General features: G+C 50.2%; 1 pseudogene; it reads left to right on the top strand.

The window, feature by feature from the left end:
* Positions 1-863: 863 nt before the first annotated feature.
* On the top strand, positions 864-7,919 carry LOC136547026 (ARF guanine-nucleotide exchange factor GNOM-like; annotated as a pseudogene).
* The last annotated feature ends 938 nt before the right edge of the window (positions 7,920-8,857 follow it).

Here is an 8,857-nt window from a genome sequence, read left to right as displayed (position 1 = left end):
GGACCTAGCCCAGGCTTGCGCACGCCAAGGCCGCCTCAAGCCGAGGACGCGTCGCCCCGACCCTGGGCGCCTCCCGGGGCACGGACAGCCCGAAGACGAAGACGACGGCGCTGGGGGAGGCCAGCAGCACAGTGGCACGGTCGGAACCCGCACGGCGCGCCAGGCGCAGCATGAGCGAGCGGAGATGGCGGGACAGCGAGGGCGAGGAACACGTAGAGCAGGAGGAAGGCCGCCCGGGCGCGGTAAGGAGGAGGAGCTGGCAAGGCGCGGGCGCGACGTGGTCATCGGCGAGCGCGCTAGTGGAGGCTCGGTGGGCAGCGCGTGACCTGGCTGCTTAGGGGGAGCTCGGCCCCTGGTCGCGGGAGCCGCGCTGTGCGAGCTACGATCTGCGAGCGAGGTGTCTTCGCAAGGCCCGGCGGCGCGTCGGGGCTGGGGCTCGGGGCAGGCGACGGACGCCGGCGCATCGGGGCCGCGCCCGTCGCATCGCGGATGTGAGAGGGAGAGGGGAGCCGGGCTCGTCGGAGTCGAGAGTGGCTCGCCGGAGTTGGGAGAGGGTTCGCCAGAGTCGGGACTGGGGTCAACGGAGTCGGGAGGACGGTGTATCGCGGAGAGGGCCGCACGGTCGGAAGAAGATGCCGATGGAGAAAAATATAGGAAACAGTTTACGCCAAGACAAAAAGAGTATTTTGGATGTTTTTACTCACTGACCCACATGGCAGGGCTGGTAAATGACAAAAAATCAAACAGAAAACGAACGGAATAGCTTGAAAGATAAAAAAAAGTAAAGTGTCATGATAAATAATATGCTGAATTTAGCCACGACCATGTTTTATAATGGCGCGCACGGTAAAAGGCTCCACGAACTTCCGTCCTACTCCCAACACCTCCTCGCCGTCTCCACCGGTGCACGGCCCGCTCTACTCCACGCTGCCTGTCCCCGATCCCTTCTCCTCAGATCCGCCGCCCATGCCGTCTCCCCGCACCGCACCCTACTAGCCTCCAGCCGCCCGGGCCCACCCGCCGCGCCCGCCCCCCGAAAATGGGCCGCCCCAGGATGCTCGGCGGCGCCGGCGGCGGCATCGACCCCATCGCCGAGGAGCCTCACCACCACGCGCGCTGCCCCGCCGATGGCGGCCTCGGGCTCGGGCTCGGGCTCGACCCGGCGGCCCTCGCCTGCGCGATCTCCGCCGAGGCCAGCGCCGTGCTGGCCGTAATGCGGCGCGGCCTCCGGCACCCGCGCGCCACGGCGGCCGACGACGCCGCGGCCGAGCACCCGCTCGTCGCCTCCCTCCGCGCACTCCGCCGCCTCGCCTTCTCCCCGTCGTCCCCCTCGGCCGCGCTCCCCGCCGCCGCGCTGCGGCCCTTCCTCGACGCCGTCCGCTCCGAGGACGCCGGCGCCGCCGTCACCTCCGCCTCGCTCGCCGCGCTCCACGAGGTCATGTCCCTCACGGGGCCCGCGCTCCCGGGCGCCGCGCTCCGGGAGGTTGTCGATGCCGTCTTCAGCTGCCGCTTCGAGGCCGGCGCCGAGCCCGCAGCAGAGGAGGCCGTGCTCATGAGGATGCTGCAGGCCCTGCTCGCCTGCCTCCGCGCGCCCGCCGCGCCCGCGCTCGGGGACCAGCATGTCTGCACCGCATTCAACACCTGCTTCCGCGTCGTCCACCAGGCCGCGGCCAAGAGCGAGCTCATGCAGCGGTTCTCGCGCCACGCGATGCACGAGCTCATCCGCTGCGTCTTCGCGCGCCTCCCGCAGATAAGCAGTGCTCATGGAGTTGACGCTGCTGTCAAACCAGAGGTAAAAGAGTGCTCGCTCCTGCTATTAATAGTCACTCTCCTCATGCGTTTTTTGAGCTTACAAATGCCAGTCAACCCCGTATCTCACTCTTGACTAGAGCAAGTTTACTGGTTAGTATAAGACATTAGTAGCATCTAACACACAAAGTAGCATCCTATGAGCTGCATTTTTCACAATTAAGTAGCAAATTCAGAACCATCCTGAGCAGAGCCTTTGGGTTCGCTTGTGTAGGTTTCACGCTTGGGATGGAAATTACCTTCCATGCAGTTATTATGTCCAATTGTTAGCTCTTAGAAATCAGTGCGGTTGCAGTTTTTGAGCCATGTAACTTCAGATCTGTTATAACCTCTCTTAGCGATGTCTCTGTAGTTCCCGGCATAGAGTGAAAATTGCAAATGAAACTGTATGGTAGAAACAGCGAGGTAGATCTTAGAGGCAGGGAAATGGTGATTGTTTATCTTTTATGCTTGATAAAATGTACAAACAGGCTGAATCCGACAATGTTGCTTCATATATGGCTATGTTTTAGTTTTTTCCACAACAAGTTTGGGAAGAAACATATTCATCCTTGAACTCTTGAAAGCTTCCCCCTATTCAGAGCCAAAATCAGCTGATTTGAGAAACATACTCAAATACTCAGTCAGGTGTTCCTAAGCTAATAATTCCATCAGGTCAACTCTGCTAACATAAAAATTGTTTATAAGTTGACATCACCACTGCAAGGGCATTGTATCTTTTGCTAATGTAGCTTTCCTCAGACAAGAACATGCACAATTGATGAGACATTGCTGCAGCACAGTTGGTCTAACAATGCCAGTCAACCCTGTATCTCATTCTTGACTAGAACAAGTTTACTGGATACTATAAGACATTAGTAGCATTCAACACACAAAGTAGCATCCTATGAACTGCATTTCACAATTACATAGCAAATTCAGGACCATTGTGAGCAAAGCCTTTGGGTTTTCTTGTGTAGGTCTAAACTTGTGTGGTAGAAAATGGACGTGTGGGATGGAAATTACCTTTCATGCAGTTTATGTATGAGTACTAGTTTTTACAAATCAATGCCTTGATGTAGGTTACAGTTTTTGAACCATGTAACTTGAGATCTGTTATAACCTCTCTTAGCGGTGCCTCTGTAGTGCCTCGCATAGTGAAAAATGCAAATAAAACTATATGGTACAAACAGTGAGGTAGATCTGAGAGGCAGGGAAATGGTGATTGTTTATCTTTTATGCTAGATAAAATGTACAAACAGACTAAATCTGACAATGTTGCTGCATATATGGCTATGGTTAGTTTTTTGCCATAACAAGTTTTGGAAGATCTATGTCCTTGAACTCTTGAAAGTGCCCCCTAATCTGAGCCAAAATCAGCTGACTTGAGAAACATCAAACATGCTTCAATACTCAGGTGCTCCTAAGCTAATAATCTGATCAGGTCAACTCTGCTAACATGACAAATGTTTAGAAATTGACATCACCACTGCAAGGGCATTGTATCTTTTGCTAATGTAGCTTTCCTCAGACAAAAACATGCACAACTGATGAGGCATTGCTGCAACACAGTTGGCCTATGTGACAATGCTGCAGCATTCTTGGCACCCTTTCATCTTTGAGCAATTGAGCTCCACAGTCCACCCCTATAGTGTGCATAACTACCCCTGTTTCAAAGGCGTCACCTAGGTGTCTAAGCATACCCAGCTCGCCTTGGGAAGTAGTGGTGCCTTATCGCCTAGGCGTCCAGGCACACCCAACCCTCGCCTGGACACCTAGTCGCTTTGAAATCATGATAGCTACTGGCACTGCAACTCTACCAGCTCACTACCAATTGACTTTCTATGTGTTGTTGTGAGAGGAGAGCAAGGTCATGCAGGTTTTAGTTTAGTGAAATGTTCTTATGTTATGCATTTTAACTTTCAACTAGCTTGTTGAATTTCCAACTGAAATCTTGTTCAGGCCATGGATATTGCTAAAATTAGGAACACACAGAGATTGATTCATCCAGGTAGTGAAGTAAGTTGGTTTTACAGTTAAGGCCTTGTTTGGATGTACATGTATCCACATCAATCCATTTGTGTTGAAGTGGGTTGGGGTGGAATTTAAACTAAACTCCACCCCAACCCACTTCAACACACATGGATTGAGGTGGAAACATGTGCATCCAAACAAGGCGTAAGTAACCCAATTGATACTTGTATATATATGTGCATATATCTGAGTTTTATCCAGGTGGAACAAAAACAAACAAGGTCTCGGTCTAACCCCTAACAAAGGTTTCACTCATTTGAGTATCAAAAGGGGCTTTTAGATAATTGAAGTGTGCCTTGGTGTTTGTTTCCCTACTATGAACTGTTGCCAAGTACAGTATTATTGCATGTGCAATGTGCTAACATTTTTGCTCGATGGAAAAGGTTTAGTGATTGTTTTTTGCATGTTATGGACAGATGGGTGGCATGGATATGAATCATCCTTTTGGTATCAGGCAAATGGAAAATGGCAATGGAAGCTATGTGACCGAGACAGGTGCATCTGATGAGAATTCTGCAGATGGCAATGGTCTTATTGTAGAGCCTTATGGAGTCCCTTGCTTGGTGGAGATCTTCCATTTCCTATGCTCTCTCCTCAATGCTGTTGAACAGATTGGCTTAGATGAAGATCTCCCTTTCTTTGCTCTTAAATTGATCAATTCAGCGATTGAGCTTGGTGGGTCTTCAATTCAGAAACATCCAAAGCTGTTGTCCTTAGTGCAAGATGAGCTTTTCAGAAACTTAATGCAGTTTGGGTTGTCGATGAGTCCACTCATCCTTTCAATAGTATGCAGTATTGCATTGAACCTTTACCATCATCTCCGGACTGAGCTGAAGCTGCAGCTTGAGGCTTTTTTTTCTTGTATAATTATAAGGCTTGCACAACCTCGTTTTGGAGCAACATATCATCAGCAGGAGATTGCAATGGAAGCTCTTGTAGACTTCTGTCAACAGAAAAATTTTATGGTGGAGATGTACGCCAATCTTGACTGTGATATAACCTGCAGGAATGTTTTTGAGGAGCTTGCAAATCTTCTATCGAAGAGTGTTTTTCCTATCAACTGCCCCTTGTCTTCCATGCACATTCTTGCTCTAGAAGGTTTGATTGCTGTGATTCAGGGGATGGCTGATCGTATCGGGAATGCAACCTCACGCCCTGAGCTCCTGCCTGTGGAGCTTGATGAATACACTCCTTTCTGGACTGTTAAGTGTGAGAACTTTTCTGATCCTCGGCATTGGGTGAAGTTTGTCCGTCAAAGGAAGTATGTCAAAAGGAGGCTAATGATTGGTGCTGATCACTTCAACAGGGACCCAAAGAAAGGTCTGGAGTTTCTTCAAGGCACCCATCTGTTGCCTGAGAAGCTTGATCCCCAGAGTGTGGCTTGTTTTTTCCGCTACACAGCTGGTTTGGATAAGAATCTTGTTGGAGATTTCCTAGGCAATCATGACGAGTTTTGTGTTCAGGTGCTTCATGAGTTTGCTCAGACCTTTGATTTCCAGGAGATGAACCTGGATACAGCTCTGCGTCTATTTTTGGAGACTTTCCGGCTTCCTGGTGAATCTCAGAAGATACAGAGGGTTCTTGAGGCCTTCTCAGATAGGTACTATGAACAGTCCCCTCAGTCTTTCGCAAATAAGGACACTGCTCTACTGCTGTCCTATTCCATTATAATGCTGAACACTGATCAGCATAACATGCAAGTGAAGAAGAAGATGACTGAGGAGGACTTCATCAAGAACAACAGGAACATAAATGAGGGCAGTGATCTCCCACGTGAGATGTTGTCTGAGCTATACCACTCGATCTGCCGAAATGAGATTAAGACAACACCTGAGCAGGGTTTGGGATATTTTGAAATGTCTCCTAGTCGTTGGATAGACCTAATGCGGAAGTCAAAGTCTACGTCCCCATATATTGTTGGTGACTCTCAGCCTTTCCTTGACCATGATATGTTTGCTGTTATGTCTGGCCCTACTATTGCTGCCATTGCGGTGGTATTTGATCATTCGGAGAATGAAGAAGTTCTCTTGACTTGTGTAGATGGCTTTTTGGGTGTTGCAAAGATCTCTGCATTTCATCATCTTGAGGATGTTCTGGACGATCTTGTTGTTTCACTATGCAAATTCACCACTCTCTTGAATACTTCTTTGGTTGAGGAGCCAGTTACTGCCTGCCTTTGGAGATGACCTTAAAGCTCGGTTGTCAACTGAGACATTATTTACTATAGCTAACAGATATGGGGATTACATTCGCACTGGCTGGAGGAATGTATTGGATTGCATCCTGAGGCTGCATAAACTAGGGCTTCTCCCTGCCCGTGTTGCTAGTGATGCAGCTGATGATTCCGAACTTTCTGCTGAAGCAGTCCAAGGAAAGGCTGCTCCTAGCGCAGTTCCCCCATCTCATATTCCAGTGATGGGTACACCTCGCAAATCCTCTGGGCTTATGGGAAGATTTAGTCAGCTGCTCTCTCTTGACAGTGAAGAACCAAGATCACAACCAACTGAGCAGCAACTTGCCGCTCACCAGAGGACTCTTCAGACAATTCAGAAATGCCGCATCGATAGTATATTTACAGAGAGCAAATTCTTGCAGCCTGATTCACTACTGCAACTTGCCAGGGCTCTGATTTGGGCTGCAGGCCGGCCTCAAAAGGTTGCAGTTCGCCAGATGATGAGGATACAGCAGTTTTTCTGGAACTGCTGATTGCCATAACCCTTAATAATCGAGACCGAATTGTGCTCCTCTGGCAAGGTGTGTACGAGCATATTGTCAACATAGTTCAGTCCACAGTTATGCCGTGTGCTCTTGTGGAGAAAGCTATTTTGGGACTCCTGAGGATATGCAAGAGTTTACTACCATACAAGGAGAATCTTGCTGATGAATTGCTGAGGTCATTGCAATTAGTTCTCAAGCTCGATGCACGCGTAGCAGATGCATACTGTGAGAACATCACACAGGAGGTTGCACGGCTCATCAAAGCAAATGCGGCACATATAAAGTCACAGATGGGCTGGAGAACAGTAATCTGCTCTCCATTACAGCTCGCCATCCGGATGCTTCCGAAGTTTTTTGAGGCAATCATGTTTATCATGACAGAGGGGGCTCACCTTTCACTAGCGAATTATGGCTTCTGCATCGAAGCGTCTCGGCAGTTTGCGGAGTCTAGAGTTGGTTTAGCTGATAGGTCTGTCCGTGCCCTGGACTTGATGTCTGACTCTGTCAGAAGTCTTGCCATGTGGTCCCAAGAGATAAAAGCAACATGTGAAGAAGGGGAGAAAGGGCTGGAGGCGATAAGGGAGATGTGGCTCAAACTGCTGCAAGCACTGAAAAAATTGAGCCTGGATCAGAGAGAGGAGGTGCGAAATCATGCGTTGGCTTCTCTCCAACGATGCCTAACAGCAACAGAAGAAATCTGCCTCCAGTCCGCGACATGGTCTCATGCCTTTGACCTCGTCATATTTTCCTTGCTTGATGACTTACTGGAAATCAGTCAGAATCACTCCCAGAAGGACTACAGAAACATGGAAGGGTCCCTTGTGCTTGCCATGAAACTAGTTGCAAAAGTGTACCTTCAACTCTTGCCAGACCTTTTTGGCCTAAGCAGTTTCTGCAAACTGTGGCTGGGAGTCCTGAGCCGGATGGAGAAGTACATCAAGATCAAGGTCCGAGGCAAGCGGAGTGACAAGCTGCAAGAGGTGATCCCGGACCTGCTCAAGAACATTCTACTCGTGATGAAGAACAAGGGCATCCTTGCGAAGAGGAGCACGATTGGGGGTGACAGCTTGTGGAGCTGACGTGGCTTCACGCAAACAACATCTCAACTAGTTTGCTGCCTGATGTTTTTCCAAGTCAGGAGTATGAGCAACAGAGCAGTGGTGGTAGCCCAAGAGGGCCCAGTCCTGTAGAGGCGTAGTGCTAAAAGTTTTTAAGTTGTCTACGACCGTGTGTGTGTATGTGTAAGTTTTATTTGTTTTACTACTAGGTTTACTACTACTCGTGCCCTAATCCATGGAAAGTGTAAGGTTTTTGATATTGTAATTGTGTTTCGCCTCCATTGCAAGTATTATAGCATGTGTTCATTTCGGGCGAGCCCAGACATGCTTATGTTCCTTGCTAGCGATTGGTGTTTCTGTTATATAAATGTCGGTTTTGGTCCGGCGGGTCCTCAACCGACTAGTGAAATGTACTGCGTGCCCCTAATCTCGGATGGTGATGCAAAGAGACACAAGGTTTATACTGGTTCAGGCAATAGGTGCCTTATGTCCAGTCCGAGAGAGCGATCTTGTATTCCTTGCATCGAGTGCTTGTAGTAGGGGTTTACAAGCTAAGCGAGAGAGGAAGTTAGTCACAGGTCTCTACGTAGAGTGGCGTGGATTGCTTGAGATGTTGATCTCTTGCACTGTGGAAGTGTGTGTGTTACAGAGCGTTGTGCGTTGCTTGCAAGTGTGAGTCCCTTCCCCATAGAAGCGGCCCTGGTCACTCCCTTTTAGTCGAAGTGAGGCACAGGGGCGGTACATGTATTTACTACGTGGCGTTTTATGAGCAGAGCCCTGCAGCTCGTCACTGTGGCGGCATGGTCGGTGGAGCGGTCTTGTCCTCGGTGCACTGGAGCGACCGCCGGTCACGCCTGATCCTGTGCGACGTGGGGAGCTCCTATGGTGGCATGCGCGCCTTCTTCTGTTGGAGGCGTGCTGGTCACTGTATGTTTGACCGGCGCGGAGAGCCGAGGCTGGGTAGATGCGACGGCGCGGGTGCGCTGATTCTGAGGATACAGGAGCTTGGCCCTGTGCACACGTGGGGGCTCCTGCAGCTTGACGCAGGGCATGGCGCGTACTGCAGACGACGTGCCGTCCCAGAGTGCTGACAACGTAGAGAGCCGAGGCCCAGTCGGTGCCGAGGCTGAACCATTATGGAGGGCTCGCGCGGGCGCGTCCCGAGGCTACAGGAACCCGGAAGCGGATAGCCGAGGCTCGGAGGGAGCAGTTGGTTTTGTGCATCGATTCCGAGGCTACAGGGACCCGACTTGACTTTC

Source organism: Miscanthus floridulus, chromosome 1, assembly GCF_019320115.1.
Source record: "Miscanthus floridulus cultivar M001 chromosome 1, ASM1932011v1, whole genome shotgun sequence".
Lineage (NCBI taxonomy): Eukaryota > Viridiplantae > Streptophyta > Magnoliopsida > Poales > Poaceae > Miscanthus > Miscanthus floridulus.
The sequence above is the reverse complement of the archived record's forward strand: the minus strand, read 5'-3'. Positions and strand labels throughout refer to the sequence as shown.